This window comes from Tachyglossus aculeatus, chromosome 15 (genome assembly GCF_015852505.1).
Source record: "Tachyglossus aculeatus isolate mTacAcu1 chromosome 15, mTacAcu1.pri, whole genome shotgun sequence".
NCBI lineage: Eukaryota > Metazoa > Chordata > Mammalia > Monotremata > Tachyglossidae > Tachyglossus > Tachyglossus aculeatus.
The window spans coordinates 15276611-15291976 of NC_052080.1; positions in this window are offsets into that span (position 1 = coordinate 15276611).

Genomic DNA, 15366 nt, shown 5'->3' on the forward strand with positions numbered 1-15366 from the left:
TGCTCCGCACACAGTAAGCGCTCAATAAATGCCATTATTATTATTATTATTATTATATATTTGTACAAGCGCTTAGTACAGTGCTCTGCACACAGTAAGCGCTCAATAAATGCCATCATCGTTATTATTATTATTATATATTTGTACAAGCGCTTAGTACAGTGCTCTGCGCACAGTAAGCGCTCAATAAATGCCATCATCATCATTATTATTATTATATATTGGTACAAGCGCTTAGTACAGTGCTCCGCACACAGTAAGCGCTCAATAAATGCCATCATCATTATTATATATTTGTACAAGCGCTTAGTACAGTGCTCCGCGCACAGCAAGCGCTCAATAAATGCCACCATCATTAGCGTCTTGTGCTTAGAACAGCGCTTGGCACATAGTAAGCGCCTAACAAATACTATTATTATTATTATTATTATTATTATTATTATTAATAGCATTAATTCCGGCTCCACCACTTGCCTGCAGCGTGACCTTGGACAAGTCACTTCTTTGGGCCTCGGTTCCCTCATCTGTAAAATGGGAATGAAGACCGTGAGCCCCACGGGGAACGACCTGAACACCTCGTGCCCCCCCAATATTATCAGTAATAATATTGATAATGATGGTATTTGATAAGCGCTTACTCTGTGCCAACCCCTGTTCTCTGGGGTAATAATAATGATAATAATAATGATAATAATAATAATAATAATAATGGTATTTGATAAGCGCCTACTCTGTGCCAAGCCCTGTTCTCTGGGGTAATAATAATAATAATAATAATAATAATGATGGTGTTTGGTAAGGGCTTACTCTGTGCCAAGCCCTGTTCTCTGGGGTAATAATAATGATAATAATAATAATAATAATAATGGCATTTGGTAAGTGCTTACTCTGTGCCAAGCCCTGTTCTCTGGGGTAATAATAATAATAATAATAATGATGATGGTGTTTGGTAAGGGCTTACTCTGTGCCAAGCCCTGTTCTCTGGGGTAATAATAATGATAATAATAATAATAATAATGGTATTTGGTGAGCGCTTACTCTGTGCCAAGTCCTGTTCTTCGGGGTAATAATAATAATAATAATAATAATAATAATAATAATAATAATAATAATAATGGTATTTGGTAAGGGCTTACTCTGTGCCAAGCACTGTTCTCTGGAATAATAATAATAATAATAATAATAATAATAATAATAATAATAATAATAATAAATTATGGCATTTGGTAAGTGCTTACTCTGTGCCAAGCCCTGTTCTCTGGGGTAATAATAATAATAATGATAATGATGGTATTTGTTAAGCGCCTACTCTGTGCCAAGCCCTGTTCTCTGGGGTAATAATAATAATAATAATGATAATGATGGTGTTTGTTAAGCGCCTACTCTGTGCCAAGCCCTGTTCTCTGGGGTAATAATAATAATAATAATGGTATTTGGTAAGCGCTTACTCTGTGCCAAGCCCTGTTCTTCGGGGTAATAATAATAATAATAATAATAATAATAATGGTATTTGGTAAGGGATTACTCTGTGCCAAGCACTGTTCTCTGGGATGATGATAATAATAATAATAATAATAATAATAATGGCATTTGGTAAGCGCTTACTCTGTGCCAAGCCCTGTTCTCTGGGGTAATAATAATAATAATGATAATGATGGTGTTTGTTAAGCGCCTACTCTGTGCCAAGCCCTGTTCTCTGGGGTAATAATAATAATAATAATGGTATTTGGTAAGCGCTTACTCTGTGCCAAGCCCTGTTCTTCGGGGTAATAATAATAATAATAATAATAATAATAATAATAATAATAATAATAATAGTAATAATGGTATTTGGTAAGGGATTACTCTGTGCCAAGCACTGTTCTCTGGGATGATAATAATAATAATAATAATAATAATAATAATAATAATAATGATAATAATAATAATAATGGCATTTGGTAAGTGCTTACTCTGTGCCAAGCCCTGTTCTCTGGGGTAATAATAATAATAATGATAATGATGGTGTTTTTTAAGCGCCTACTCTGTGCCAAGCCCTGTTCTCTGGGGTAATAATAATAATAATAATAATGATGGTATTTGGTAAGCGCTTACTCTGTGCCAAGCCCTGTTCTTCGGGGTAATAATAATAATAATAATAATAATAATAATAATAATAATAATGGTATTTGGTAAGGGCTTACTCTGTGCCAAGCACTGTTCTCTGGAATAATAATAATAATAATAATAATAATAATAATAATTATGGCATTTGGTAAGTGCTTACTCTGTGCCAAGCCCTGTTCTCTGGGGTAATAATAATAATAATGATAATGATGGTATTTGTTAAGCGCCTACTCTGTGCCAAGCCCTGTTCTCTGGGGTAATAATAATAATAATGATAATGATGGTATTTGTTAAGCGCCTACTCTGTGCCAAGCCCTGTTCTCTGGGGTAATAATAATAATAATAATGGTATTTGGTAAGTGCTTACTCTGTGCCAAGCCCTGTTCTCCGGGGTAATAATAATAACAATAATAATAATAATAATAATAATAATAATAATGGTATTTGGTAAGGGCTTACTCTGTGCCAAGCACTGTTCTCTGGGATGATGATAATAATAATAATAATAATAATAATAATAATAATAATAATGGCATTTGGTAAGTGCTTACTCTGTGCCAAGCCCTGTTCTCTAGGGTAATAATAATAATAATGATAATGATGGTGTTTGTTAAGCGCCTACTCTGTGCCAAGCCCTGTTCTCTGGGGTAATAATAATAATAATAATAATGGTATTTGGTAAGCGTTTACTCTGTGCCAAGCCCTGTTCTTCGGGGTAATAATAATAATAATAATAATAATAATAATAATGGTATTTGGTAAGGGATTACTCTGTGCCAAGCACTGTTCTCTGGGATGATAATAATAATAATAATGATAATAATAATAATAATAATAATAATAATAATAATAATAATAATAATGGCCTTTGGTAAGTGCTTACTCTGTGCCAAGCCCTGTTCTCTGGGGTAATAATAATAATAATGATAATGATGGTGTTTGTTAAGCGCCTACTCTGTGCCAAGCCCTGTTCTCTGGGGTAATAATAATAATAATAATAATAATGATGGTATTTGGTAAGCGCTTACTCTGTGCCAAGTCCTGTTCTTCGGGGTAATAATAATAATAATAATAATAATAATAATAATAATGGTATTTGGTAAGGGCTTACTCTGTGCCAAGCACTGTTCTCTGGAATAATAATAATAATAATAATAATAATAATAATAATTATGGCATTTGGTAAGTGCTTACTCTGTGCCAAGCCCTGTTCTCTGGGGTAATAATAATAATAATGATAATGATGGTATTTGTTAAGCGCCTACTCTGTGCCAAGCCCTGTTCTCTGGGGTAATAATAATAATAATGATAATGATGGTATTTGTTAAGCGCCTACTCTGTGCCAAGCCCTGTTCTCTGGGGTAATAATAATAATAATAATGGTATTTGGTAAGTGCTTACTCTGTGCCAAGCCCTGTTCTCCGGGGTAATAATAATAACAATAATAATAATAATAATAATAATAATAATAATGGTATTTGGTAAGGGCTTACTCTGTGCCAAGCACTGTTCTCTGGGATGATGATAATAATAATAATAATAATAATAATAATAATAATAATGGCATTTGGTAAGTGCTTATTCTGTGCCAAGCCCTGTTCTCTAGGGTAATAATAATAATAATGATAATGATGGTGTTTGTTAAACGCCTACTCTGTGCCAAGCCCTGTTCTCTGGGGTAATAATAATAATAATAATAATGGTATTTGGTAAGCGCTTACTCTGTGCCAAGCCCTGTTCTTCGGGGTAATAATAATAATAATAATAATAATAATAATAATAATAATAATAATAATGGTATTTGGTAAGGGATTACTCTGTGCCAAGCACTGTTCTCTGGGATGATAATAATAATAATAATGATAATAATAATAATAATAATAATAATAATAATAATAATAATAATAATAATAATAATGGCCTTTGGTAAGTGCTTACTCTGTGCCAAGCCCTGTTCTCTGGGGTAATAATAATAATAATGATAATGATGGTGTTTGTTAAGCGCCTACTCTGTGCCAAGCCCTGTTCTCTGGGGTAATAATAATAATAATAATAATAATGGTATTTGGTAAGCGCTTACTCTGTGCCAAGCCCTGTTCTTCGGGGTAATAATAATAATAATAATAATAATAATAATAATGGTATTTGGTAAGGGATTACTTTGTGCCAAGCACTGTTCTCTGGGATGATAATAATAATAATAATAATAATAATAATAATAATAATAATGGCATTTGGTAAGCGCTTACTCTGTGCCAAGCCCTGTTCTCTGGGGTAATAATAATAATAATGATAATGATGGTGTTTGTTAAGCGCCTACTCTGTGCCAAGCCCTGTTCTCTGGGGTAATAATAATAATAATAATGGTATTTGGTAAGCGCTTACTCTGTGCCAAGCCCTGTTCTTCGGGGTAATAATAATAATAATAATAATAATAATAATAATAATAATAATAATAATGGTATTTGGTAAGGGATTACTCTGTGCCAAGCACTGTTCTCGGGGATGATAATAATAATAATAATAATAATAATAATGGCATTTGGTAAGTGCTTACTCTGTGCCAAGCCCTGTTCTCTGGGGTAATAATAATAATAATGATAATGATGGTGTTTTTTAAGCGCCTACTCTGTGCCAAGCCCTGTTCTCTGGGGTAATAATAATAATAATAATAATGATGGTATTTGGTAAGCGCTTACTCTGTGCCAAGCCCTGTTCTTCGGGATAATAATAATAATAATAATAATAATAATAATAATAATAATAATGGTATTTGGTAAGGGATTACTCTGTGCCAAGCACTGTTCTCTGGGATGATAATAATAATAATAATAATAATAATAATAATAATAATAATAATATTTGGTAAGCGCTTACTCTGTGCCAAGCCCTGTTCTCTGGGGTAATAATAATAATAATGATAATGATGGTGTTTTTTAAGCGCCTACTCTGTGCCAAGCCCTGTTCTCTGGGGTAATAATAATAATAATAATAATAATGGTATTTGGTAAGTGCTTACTCTGTGCCAAGCCCTGTTCTCCGGGGTAATAATAATAACAATAATAATAATAATAATAATAATAATAATAATAATGGTATTTGGTAAGGGCTTACTCTGTGCCAAGCACTGTTCTCTGGGATAATAAAAATACTACTACTACTACTAATAATAATAATAATAATAATAATGGCATTTGGTAAGCGCTTACTCTGTGCCAAGCACTGTTCTCTGGGATAATAATAATAATAATAATGGCATTTGTTAAGCACTTACTCTGTGCCAAGCACTGTTCTAAGCGCTGGCATAATAATAATAATGATGGTATTTGGTAAGCACTTACTCGGTGCCAAGTACTGTTCTAAGCGCTGGGGTAATAATAATAATAATAATAATAATAATAATAATAATAATAATAATAATAATAATAATAATAATGGTATTTGGTCAGCACTTACTCTGTGCCAAGCACTATTCTAAGCTCTGGGGGAGCTAATAATAATGATGATGATGATGGTATTTGTTAAGCACTTACTCTGTGCCAAGCACTGTTCTAAGTGCTGGGGTAAGATAATAATGAATAATAATAATAATAGTAATAAGGATGGTATTTGTTAAGCACTTACTCTGTGCCAAGCACTGTTGTAACTGCTGGGGTAATAATGATAATAATAATAATAGTATTTGTTAAGCACTTCCTCTGTGCCAAGCACTGTCCTAAGTGCTGGGGCAATAATAGTAGTAATGATAATAATAATAATAATAATAATAATAATAATAATAATAAGGATGGTATTTGTAAAGTGCTTACTCTGTGCCAAGCAGTGTTCTAACTGCTGGGGTAATAATAGTAATAATGATAATAATAATAATAACATTGAGGATGGTATTAGTTAAGTGCTTACTCTGTGCTAAGCACTGTTCTAACTGCTGGGGTAATAATAGTAATAATAATAATAATAATAATAATAATAATGAGAATGGTATTTGTTAAGTGCTTACTCCATGCCAAGCACTGTTCTAAGCACTGGAGTAATAATAATAATCATTATGATAGTAATAATGATGATGGCATTTGTTATAATAATAATAACATATAATATAATATAATATATAATATATAATATAATATATAATATAATATATAATGTAATAATAATGATGGCATAATAATCATTATGATAATAATAATAATAATGGCATTTGTTAAGCACTCAATCTGTGCCAAGCACTGTTCTAACTGCTGGGGTATTAATAATAATAATGATAATAATAGTACTGATGATGGTATTTGTTAAGCGCTTACTCTGTGCCAAGCACTGTTTATCTGCTGGGGTAATGATAATAATAGTGACAGTATTTCTTAGGCGCTTACTATGCGTCAAGCACCGTTCTAAGCACTGGAGTAATAATAATAGTCATTATGATAATAATAATAATGGCATTTGTTATAATAATAATAACATATCATATGATAATAATGATGGCACAATAATAATCATTATGATAATAACAATAATAATGATGGCATTTGTTAAGCGCTCAATCTGTGCCAAGCACTGTTCTAACTGCTGGGGTATTAATAATAATAATAATGAAAATAATAGTACTGATGATGGTATTTGTTAAGCGCTTATTCTGTGCCAAGCACTGTCTATCTGCTGGGGTAATGAAAATAATAATGGCAGTATTTCTTAGGCGCTTACTATGTGTCAAGCACCGTTCTAAGCACTGGGGTAATGATAATCATATAATGATAATAATTAATAATAATAATAATAATAATAATAATAATAATAATAATAAAGATGGTATTTGTTAAGCGCTTACTATGTGCCAAGCACTGTTCTAAGCGCCGGGGGAGATACAAGATGATCAGGTTGTCCCACGCGGGGCTCACAGTCTTCACCCCCATTTTCCAGATGAGGAAACCGAGGCCCAGAGAAGTCAAGTGACTCGCCCAAAGTCACCCAGCCGACAAGTCGGGGAGACCAATGATCTGTCCCTGGGCCTCAGTGACCTCATCTGTCAAATGGGGACGAAGACTGGGAGCCCCAAGGGGGGGACCACCTGATCACCTTGTCACCTCCCCAGCGCTTAGAACAGTGCTTGGCACATAGTAAGCGCTTAATTAATGCCGGTATTATTATTGGCAGCTGTGTGACTTTGGGCAAGTCACTTCGCTTCTCTGGGCCTCAGTTTCCTCATCTGGAAAATGGGGATGAAGACCGGGAGCCCCCCCGGGGGACAACCTCATCACCTTGTAACCTCCCCAGTGCTTAGAACAGTGCTTGGCGCAGAGCAAGCGCTTAATAAATGCCATCATTATCATACAGAACATAATATATTGTAATATATCACACTATAATATATCATATACATATAAGTATATTTTAATATGTTATTGATTAATATATAATATAGAAGAATGTATTATAATATATGTGTGTGCATGCAATAATAATAAATGATAATACATGTGTAGTGCACAATAATAACTATAATAATGTAAATATATGCATATACGTATATTTTAATATATTACAGATTAATATATAATATAGAAGAATGTATTATAATATGTGTGTGCATGCAATAATAATAAATAATAATACATGTGCATGCACGATAATAATTATAATAATGTAAATATCATATGCATATACGCATATTTTAATATATTATAGATTAATATATAATATAGAATAATGTATTATAATATATGTGTATGCATGCAATGATAATAAATAATAATACATGTGTATGCACAATAATAATTATAATAATGTATATATCATATACATATACGCATATTTTAATATATTATAGATTAATATATAATATAGAAGAATGTATTATAATATGTGTATGCATGCAATAATAATAAATGATAATACATGTGTAGTGCACAATAATAACTATAATAATGTAAATATCATATGCATATATGTATATTTTAATATATTATAGATTAATATATAATATAGAAGAATGTATCATAATATATGTGTATGCATGCAATAATAATAAATAATGATACATGTGCGTGCACAATAATAATAATAATAATGTAAATATCATGCATATACGTATATTTTAATATATTGTAGATTGATATATAATATAGAATGTATTATATGTGTGTGCATGCAATAATAATAAATGATAATACATGTGCGTGCACAATAATAACTATACTAATGTAAATATATACATATACGTATATTTTAATATATTATAGATTGATATATAATATAGAAGAATGTATTATAATATATGTGTATGCATGCAATCATAATCAATAATAATACGTGTGTATGTACAATAATAATTACAATACCGTATATATCATATACATATACGTATATTTTAATATATTATAGATTGATATATAATATAGAATGTATTATATGTGTATGCATGCAATAATAATAAATGATAATACATGTGCATGCACAATAATAATTATAATAATGTATAATTATCCATAACAATCATAACAGTAATTGTAATATAATACATAATGTACTATACATAATATAATATGATAATTATGATATAATCATACATTAGCAGTAATTATAATACTATAATAGCTACTATATCCCATATAATACAATGTAATGTAATGTGATCTGTTATAATGATCATTGTAATATGATTATAATTAGAACGGTAATTCTATATAATAATAATGATAATAATAATGATAACTGATCATCATATCAACAGTACTTATAATAATATCATACATATACTATATCTTATATAATGCAATATAATGTAATGTTATCTATTGTAATAGAATGATCATTGTAATATGATTATAATTACAATGGCAATTCTATATAATAATGATAATAACTATGATATAATCATATATTAACAGTAATTATAATAATATAATACACATACTATATCCTATATGCTACAATATAATATAATGTGATCTATTATAATATGATGATCATTGTAATATGATTATAATTGGAATGGTAATTATCTATAATAATAATGATGATAATGATAATAACTATGATATAATCATATATTAACAGTGATTATAGTAATATAATGCATTTACTATATCCTATATAATGCAGTAGAATGTAATGTGATCTATTATGATATGATCATTGTAATATGATTATAATTAGAATGGTAATTCTCTAGAATAATAATAATGATAATAATAATAACTATGAGCCCGCTGTTGGGTAGGGACCGTCTCTATATGTTGCCAACTTGTACTTCCCAAGCGCTTAGTACAGTGCTCTGCACACAGGAAGCGCTCAATAAATACGATTGAATGAATGAATGAATGAACTAGGATAGAATCATATATTAACAGTAATTATAATAATATAATACCGATACTATATCTATACTATAATACCTATAGTACTATATCTTATATACTATAATATATACTATAGTATACTGTATATATACTATAGTATATATAGTATATAGATATAGATATCTATATATATAGATATAATATATTATATACTATAATATATACTATAGTATATATAGTATCTATATAGATATAGATATATAGATATGTCTATATAGCTATAGATATATAGATAGATAGATAGATAGATATAGTATACTATAAATAATATACTATAATACCTATAGTATAATACCTATACTATATACTACAATATAATGTAATGTGATTTATTATAATATATTTTAATATAACACTCATATTATCATATCATGATCATTGTAATATGATTCTAATATAATATGATTCTAATTAGAACGGTAATTCTATTTTATAATAATAATAATAACAGATAGAATCATATATTATATATTCCCCCTTCTAGACTGTGAGCCCACTGTTGGGTAGGGACTGTCTCTATATGTTGCCAACTGCTACTTCCCAAGCGCTTAGTACAGTGCTCTGCACACAGTAAGCGCTCAATAAATACGATTGATTGATTGATATATTAGCAGTAATTATAATAATATAATACGTACTATATCCTATATAATACAGTGTAATGTAATGTGATCTATTATAATTTAATGATCATTGTAATATGATTATAATTAGAACGGTAATTCTCTATTATAATAATAATAACTATGATAGAATCATATATTAGCAGTGATTATAATAATATAATACGTACTATATCCTATATAATACAATGTAATGTAATGAGATCTATTATAATATAATGATCATTTTAATATGATTATAATTAGAACGGTAATTCTATAGTATAATAATAATAACTAGGATAGAATCATATATTAGCAGTAATTATAATATAATACATACTATATCCTATATAATACAGTGTAATGTAATGTGATCTATTACAATATAATGATCATTGCGCTATGATTATAATAAGAATGGTGATTCTCTCTAATAATAATGCTAATAATAATAATAATAACTATGAGCCCGCTGTTGGGTAGGGAACCGTCTCTATATGGACTTCCCAACCGCTTAGTACAGTGCTCTGCACACAGGAAGCGCTCAATAAATACGATGGAATGAATGAATGAACTAGGATAGAATCACAAACTAACAGTAATTATAATAATATAATACCTATACTATACCCTATATAATACAATACAATGTAATGTGATCTCTTATAATATAATGATCATTGTAATGTGATTCTAATTAGAACGGTAATTCTATATTATAATAATAATAATGGATAGAATTATATATTAGCAGTCATTATAATAATATAATACATACTATATCCTATATAATACAATGTAACGTGATCTATTATAATATTATGATCATTCTAATATGATTATAATTAGAACGGTAATTCTATATTATAATATTAATAACTAGGATAGAATCATATATTAGCAGTAATTATAATAGTATAATACGTGCTATATCCTATATATTACAATGTAATGTAATGTGATCTATTACAATATAATGATCATTGCACTGTGATTATAATTAGAATGGTGATTCTCTCTAATAATAATAATAATAATAATAATAACTATGAGCCCGCTGTTGGGTAGGGAACCGTCTCTATATGGATTTCTCAAGCGCTTAGTACAGTGCTCTGCACACAGGAAGCGCTCAATAAATACGATTGAATGAATGAATGAATGAACTATGATAGAATCATATATGAACAGTAATTATAATAATATCATACATATACTATATCCTACCTAATACAATAGAATGTAATGTGATCTATTATAATGATCATTGTAATTTGACTATAATTAGAACGGTAATTCTATATAATAATAATAATAGCTATGATAGAATCATATATTAGCAGTAATTATAATAATATAATACGTACTGTATCTTATATAATGCAATGTAATGTGATCTATTGTAACATAATGATCATTGTACTATGATTATAATTAGAATGGTAATTCTCTATAATAATAACGATAATAATAATAATAACTATTAGCCCGTTGTTGAGTAGGGACTGTCTCTATATGGACTTCCCAAGCGCTTAGTACAGTGCTGTACACACAGGAAGCGCTCAATAAATACGATTGAATGAATGAATGAACTAGGATAGAATCATATATTAACAGAAATTATAATAATATCATACATATACTATATCCTATATAATACAATAGAATGTAATGTGATCTACTATAATGATCACTGTAATATGATTATAATTAGAACGGTAATTCTATATAATAATGATAATAATAACTATGATAGAATCATATATTAGCAGTAATTATAATAATATAATACGTACTATAGCCGATATAATGCAATGTAATGTGATCTATTATAATATAATGATTATTGTACGATGATTATAATTAGAATGGTAATTCTGTATAATAATAACGATAATAATAATAATAATAACTATGAGCCCGTTGTTGAGTAGGGACCGTCTCTATATGGACTTCCCAAGCGCTTAGTACAGTGTGTGAAGCGCTCAATAAATACGATTGAATGAATGAATGAATGAATGAATGAATGAATGAATGAACTAGGATAGAATCATATATTAACAGTAATTATAATAATATCATACATATACTATATCCTATATAATACAATAGAATGTAATGTGATCTATTAGAATATAATGATCATTGTAATATGATTATAATTAGAACGGTAATTCTATATAGTAATAACAATAACTATGATATACTCATATATTAGCAGTAATTATAATAATATAATACGTACTATAGCCTATATAATACAATGTAATGTAATGTGATCTATTCTAATCGAATGATCATTGTACTATGATTATAATTATAACGGTGATTTTCTATAATGATGATAATAATAACAACTGTGATAGAAGCATATATTAGCAGTAATGATTATAATTAGAACGGCAATTCTATATAGTAATAACAATAACTATGATATACTCATATATTAGCAGTAATTATAATAATATAATACGTACTATAGCCTATATAATACAATGTAATGTAATGTGATCTATTCTAATCGAATGATCATTGTACTATGATTATAATTATAACGGTGATTTTCTATAATGATGATAATAATAACAACTATGATAGAAGCATATATTAGCAGTAATTATAATAATATAATACATAGACTATATCCTATATACTACAATATAATGTGATGTGATCTATGATCATTCATTCATTCATTCATTCATTCATTCATTCAGTCGTATTTATTGAGCGCTTACTGTGTGCAGAGCACTGTACTAAGCGCTTGGGAAGGACATGTTGCCGACAGTCCCTACCCAACAACAGGCTCACAGTCTAGAAGGGGGAGACAGACATAACAAAACAGATTAACCAAATAAAATGAATAAAATAAGAAATATTTACAAATAAAAGAAATAAATATATATAAATAATATAATGATCATTGTACTATGATTATAATTATAACGGTAATTCTAAATAATACATAATCAATAATATATGTACAAACGAAAGAAATAAATATATATAAATAATATAAGGATCATTGTACTATGATCATAATTCTAACGATAATTCCAAATAATAATAATAATGCAATGTAATGTAATCTATTATAGTATAATGACCATTGTACTGTGATAATTATAACGGTAATTCCAAATAATACATAATAAATATTATATGTGCAAATAAAAGGAATAAATATATATCAATAATATAACGATCATTGTACTAGGATTATAATTATAACGAGAATTCTAAATAATAATAATGCAATATAATGTCATCTATTATAATTATCATTGTACTATGATTATAATTATAACAGTAATTCTAAATAATACATAATAAATATTATATGTACAAATAAAAGAAATAAATATATATCAATAATATAACGATCATTGTACTATGATTATAATTATAACGAGAATTCTAAATAATAATAATAATGCAATATAATGTAATCTATTATAATATAGTGATCATTGTACCATGATTATAATTATAACGGTAATTCTAAATAATACATAATAAATGTTATATGTACAAATAAAGAAATATATATCGATAATATAACGATCATTGTACTGATTATAATTATAACGAAAATTCTAAATAATTATAATAATAATGCAATATAATGTAACTATTATAGTATAATGATTATTGTACTGTGATGATAATTCTAATGGTAATTCTAAATAATACATAATAAATATTATATGTACAAATAAAAGAAATAAATATATATCAATAATATAGCGATCATTGTACTATGATTATAATCATAACGAGAATTCTAAATAATAATAATAATGCAATATAATGTAATCTATTATAATATAATGATCATTGTACTGTGATGAAGCAGCGTGGCTCAGTGGAAAGAGCCCGGGCTTTGGAGTCAGAGGTCATGGGTTCAAATCCCGCCTCCGCCACTTGTCAGCTGTGTGACTTTGGGCAAGTCACTTCACTTCTCTGTGCCTCAGTTACCTCATCTGTAAAATGGGGATGAAGACTGTGAGCCCCCCGTGGGGCAACCTGATCACCTTGTAACCTCCCCAGCGCTTAGAACGGTGCTTTGCACATAGTAAGCGCTTAATAAATGCCATTATTATTATTATTATTATTATTATAACGGTAATTCTAAATAATACATGATAAATATTATATGTACAAATAAAAGAAATAAATATATATCAATAATATCACAATCATTGTACTATGATTATAATTATAACGAGAATTCTAAATAATAATGATAATGCAATATAATCTATTATAGTATAATGATCATTGCACTGTGATGATAATTATAACGGTAATTCTAAATAATACATGATAAATATTATATGTACAAATAAAAGAAATAAATATATATCAATAATATAGCCATCATTGTACTGTGATTATAATTATAACGAGAATTCTAAATAATAATAATAATGCAATATAATGTAATCTATTATAAGATAATGATCATTGTACAGTGATGATAATTATAACGGTAATTCTAAATAATACATAATAAATATTATATGTACAAATAAAAGAAGTAAATATAATACAAGTATAAATAATAAATATAATATAATGATCACTGCACTATGATTATAATTATAATGATAATTCTAAATAATAGATTATAATTATAATGATAATCCTAAATAATAATAATAATGCAATATAATGTAATCTATTATAATATAATGATCATTGAACTGTGATGATAATTATAACGGTAATTCTAAATAATACATGATAAATATATGTACAAATAAAAGAAGTAAATATAAAACAAATATAAGTAATAAATATAATATAATGATCATTGTACTATGATTATAATTATGATAATTCTAAATAATAGATTATAATTATAATGATAATTCTAAATAATAATAATAATGCAATATAATGTAATCTATTATAATAATCATTGTACTGTGATTATCATTATAACGGTAGTTCCAAATAATACATAATAAATAGCATATGTACAAATAAAAGAAATAAATATATATCAATAATATAGCGATCACTGTACTATGATTATAATTATAACGAGAATTCTAAATAATAATAATAATGCAATATGTAATCTATTATAATATAATGATCATTGTACTGTGATGATCATTATAACGGTAGTTCCAAATAATACATAATAAATATCATATGTACAAATAAAAGAAATAAATATGTGTCAACAATGTAGCGATCATTGTACTGTGATGATAATTATAACGAGAATTCTAAATAATAATGCAATATAGTGTAATCTATTATGATATAATGATCACTGTACTGTGACT